The sequence below is a fragment of the Pteropus alecto genome, unplaced genomic scaffold (assembly GCF_000325575.1).
Source record: "Pteropus alecto unplaced genomic scaffold, ASM32557v1 scaffold145, whole genome shotgun sequence".
Lineage (NCBI taxonomy): Eukaryota > Metazoa > Chordata > Mammalia > Chiroptera > Pteropodidae > Pteropus > Pteropus alecto.
In genome coordinates this window covers 35,847-40,536 of record NW_006436285.1, presented here as the reverse complement: position 1 = coordinate 40,536, position 4,690 = coordinate 35,847, and the positions used below count along the sequence as shown (strand labels likewise).

At 41.1% G+C, this 4,690-nt stretch overlaps 1 non-coding gene across 1 annotated transcript; it reads right to left on the bottom strand.

The window, feature by feature from the left end:
* Nucleotides 1–4,296: 4,296 nt before the first annotated feature.
* LOC112480260 lies at nt 4,297–4,415 on the bottom strand. The gene has a single exon (XR_003046525.1). It is a non-coding gene; the product is annotated as a 5S ribosomal RNA (ribosomal RNA).
* Between the last annotated feature and the right edge of the window lie 275 nt (nt 4,416–4,690).

Here is a 4,690-nt window from a genome sequence, read left to right as displayed (position 1 = left end):
ACCCTTATGATACCAATGTTGTTACACTTGATGTTGTCCCAGAGGTCTCTTAATCTTTCCCCATCTTTAAAAATTCTTTTCTCTTATTGCTGTTCCGATTGGTGTTTTCTGTTACCTTGTCTTCCAAATCGCTGATTTGATCCTCTGCTTCATCTAATCTACTGTATTATTCTTCCCTCAAGTACATTGAGCATCCTTATAACCAGTGTTTTAAACTCTGTATCTGGTAGCTTGCTTGCCTTCATTTCATTTAGTTATTTTTCTGGAGTTTTCTCCTTTTCTTTCATTTGAGACATGTTTCTTTGTTTTCTCATTTTGGTTGCCTCTCTGTGTTCATTTCTGTGTGTTAGGTAGGTTTGCTACATCTCTCAGTCTTGCCTGGGTGGCCTTATGTAGTAGGTGCCCTGTGTGTCCCAGTGGCGCAGTCTCCCTGGTCACCTGTGCCGAGTGCTTCAGGAGTGTCCTTATGTGAGTTGTGCGTGCTCTCCTGTTGTAGTTAAACCTTGATTACTATTGGCACGTCAGTAGGTAGGTACTGGCTCTCAGGTTGACTGACCAAGAGGATTGGCCACATCCACTGGGTATGAGCTTCTGTATGGGGGCTGACCTCACAGAATGGGATTTTCCCCAGTGGGCTAGTATGCCTACTGAGACCATCTTTTGCGTGTTCCACTTGTGGGGCTAATCAGATTGTGCTCTGTTGTGGTCTGACACCAGCCTCTCCAATTGTGTTAGTTCTGGGGTGCCTTGGGAGGGGCTCCCGTGGCAGGCCAAATTCAGTCGCTGCCTGCGATCACCCGGAACTACCTGGTAGGATCTACAAAGTGATCTTTGGTTGGTTGCTGCCTCTGTTGGATGTGGAGGCACATGGGAGAGGCTCCCAAGCAATCTGAAACTGGTTGCCACCAGTACTGGGCCTGGGGCAGCTTAGCAAAAGGTCCAGGGCACCCGAAGGATCAAGGCTGCCTGATCAGCTTCCTCAGCAGCTGAAGGAACATTGTGTGGTATGCGAGTTGGGTGAGGCAAGGTCCCAGGAAGTCACCAGGGTGGGGCGAACAGTGTTTCCCAGGTTAGTGCAGATTCATATTTGGTGCCAGTGCTGAGTCTGTGGCCATTCGCAAAACTCTCAGATCACACAGAGCCTATCTGCTGCCCACCTCGGGTTGCAGACCCCCGATATTTGTTTAAAAGATACTGCAGCTTGGGCCAGGGTTGTTTGCCCACCACCTGAATTGTCTCCAGTGGTGCTAGAGCTGAGGCCTGGTGATTGCTGCTTATAGAGCCCTGGCTGAATTGATTGGGTGGGGCTGGTTACCCAGCCTTGAATATGCCTCTGGCAATTCTCCAGTTGGGTGGAGTGGAATGAGCACAGTTCACCAGGCCAATGCAGATTCAGATTTGGCCCTGTGTGGAAGGGCTCAACACAAGCAAGATGGGGCCCATCTGTAGGCTGCACAGGAGGAGTGCTCAACAGAGTGATAATGGTGCCTGTATCTCCAGCCCTCACCCTGTAGCCACACAATTGGTTGTTTCCCTGTATGTGTCTGGTGCCTCTTGATCTGCTGTTCCTCCAGTGGAGCCCAGGGTGTGTGTCTATAAGTGAGTCTGTGCATGTGCCCTTTCAGAAGATGTCTTTGTTTCCAGCAGCCTTCCATCTAACCTAGATGGTTAGAATCCTCACTGATTTTTATACCTGGATTTGTGGGGACTCCTCTTCCTGGTGCTGGAATCCTGGGCTGGGTAGCCCTGGTGTGGACCTGGAGCCCCTTACTCTTCCAGGGTCTTCTGCAGCTGAGATAATTCTCCCAATGCTCTAATGCCATATGTGGGTGCAGGACCACCACAATTCACATCTCCGTACCTCCTACCAGTCTCGATGTGGCCTCTTCTTTATATCCTTAGTTATAGGAAATCTGTTCTGCTAGTCTACAGACAGTTCTCCAGCTTGGTTGTTCCATAATTTAGTTGTAATTTTAATGCAGTCATCCAAGGAGGCAAGCACGGCGTTTACCTGTACCATCATCTTGACAAGATCCCCAAATGGAAAACTATTTCTTCAAATATTTGCGTCTCTTTTTTTCTCTTCTCCTCTTCTGGAACTCCTATTATGTGTATGTTGTATGTTTGTTGGTGTTTTACAGGCTTTGAGGTTCTTCAGTTTTCTTCATTTTTTTTTTTAACATTCTGTTCTTTAGACTGGATATCTCTATTGATATACCTTTGTGTTTACTGATTCTTCTATCATCTTGAATCTGCTGTTGATTCCCTTGAACACATTTTTTATTTCAGTTACTTTTTAACTCCAGAAATTTTATTTATTTCTATTTTATAATTTGTATCTTTTTATTTATATTCTCCATATGATGAGTCATTTCATCATATAGTCCTTTAATTCTTTAAACATGTTTTTATTTACTTTTTTGAACATATTTATAATAGTTTATTTGAAATCTTTATATACTAAATCTATCATCTAGGCCCTCCCAGAAATAATTCACATAAACTGTTTTTTTTTCCTGTATATGGGCTACACCTTGTTTGAGTCTCTGCTAAGATTTAAAAAAAATATATTGTTCTTATTTTTAAGCCTAGCTACCTAGGTTCACTCTTGAATCATCATAGCCAGTTATAGGTCAAAGATTTTGCTTAAGCACTTTGAGCCAGTAATTTTCCCACCCTTTTCCTAGGGAATTTGTGCATGGGTTATACACACATTCTAAGTTCAGACAATTTACAAGTATTCTCTGATTTTCATTTTATGCTTGTACAGGTCCTCAAATGAGTAGATAGCTGGGGTCATCTCTGGTCTCCCTTGAGCATGCATGCAGCCCTGTGTATGTACACAACCTTCCAGATTCCCTTAGAATAAACAGGAGCTTATCAAAGCCCCTGTTGCTATCTTATTTTTCAGATTTCCTTTAAAAATTTTTGACTGTAGCTTGCTCTAGCTAGTATCATAGCCTTAAGCAGCTGTGATGCTGGCCTTACCTGATTATTTGCCCCTGAGATTATTATTGGGCATGGGGATTTACTGTTTAGCTTCAAATTGGGTCAGCCCTTCCAGCTACCATGAGACTGACAGTCCACTAATCCTCAAAGTTACTGCACCTTTAAACTGGGGGAATGGGAGCAGCCCCAAGTTATAGTACCTATATTATAAACCTAAAAATTCATGTTATTATATTTGCTTTCAATAGGTAGTTGGTTTTAGAAATGAAGGAAAGAAAGAAATCTATTTTTACATGTTTACTTTACATAGTTTCATTTTTAACAGTCATCTTTTCTTCCTGAAGGTCTGAATTTTCATCTGGTGTTATATCTTTTCCACTTCAGGAAACTCCTTTCACATTTCTCATAGTATAGGCTTGCTTCTGATGAATTCTCTCACTTATCATTCACCTGAAAATGTCTGTAATTTTGTTTTCCTTCTAATAGACATGTCTTGTGCCTCTCCTCATTATATCTCTGCCCACTTTTTTATTCCAGTTGTTGCTGAGGCATCCAGCTCTGTACAGGTGTATGCTGACAGTCATTCACCTCAGCTGGAGTGCTTATCTTTTGCTATCTGGTCTAGGGTTTTTCTTGGGCCACTTCTTGGGATGCTTGCTAGAATTCACTCAGCAATTCTGATGCATATGTAATTGGAATTGCAAGGGTACTAACTCACCATTGGACAGCCCTTTCCCTTGGGAATGAGTCTATGGATAAATTCTTTCCACTTCTATTCCTTCAGTGGACAATTCTGTCATGTTCTACATGTTTCCTCAGAGGACTCTCAGTGAGATCAAGCCCCACTTGGCCATAGTAGTGACTTCATACCCTTGGGTTAGCTTTCCCTTCTTCACTTTTCCACTGTTCCAAGTCCTCCACTCCTATTCCTTGATATCACTTTCCAAAATAAACTATCTACATTAATGGTCTTGTCTCAAGCGGTGATCTTCTGTGGGGAACCACGGCTAAGACACTTTTCTAATATTTGCTTCTCAGCTTCTAAATTTCCTTACTGTTTTACTAGTATCCCATAAGCTTTTGTACAACTTATTTTTCATTATCATTTATTTCTTCTTTGATCCCTAGGTTATTTAGAAGTGTATTATGTAATTTTCAAATAGAGATTTTCCTGTTATCTTTTTTGTTGTTGATTTCTAGCTTTGGAAATGAGTCACTAAATATAATGTTTTTGTTTTTGTTTTTGTTTTTTTTTTTTTTTGTTTCCGGCGAGGCAACCCTTGGTTGACCTCACAGATTGCAAGGACCTTGTCAGCTTATAATCCCTTATTTTTAAAATCTTTTTTATGCCTACAGCACCTGGTCTTCCTAGGTGGTCTCCCTTCCAAGTACTAACCAGGCCCGACCCTGCTTAGCTTCTGAGATCAGATGGGATCAGGCTTGTTCAGGGTGGCATGGCTGTAGACAAATATGATGTATTTTTTTAATTCTATTTTCCATCTTTTAGTTTACTAGTAATACATTCTTTTATTATTCTTTTAGTTGTTAACCTAAAAATTACAATATGTATTCTTGACTAAAACCTAATTTCAATTAGTGCTTTTACCACTTCTTAATGTAGGGATCTTTTAACACTTTAACTCAATTTATTCCCTTGTAAATTGAGTTGCTGTCATGTGCTGTTAATGCCAGGTATTTTAATTCATCGTGTTTTTAAAACTTCATAAGACCTTTAAAAATC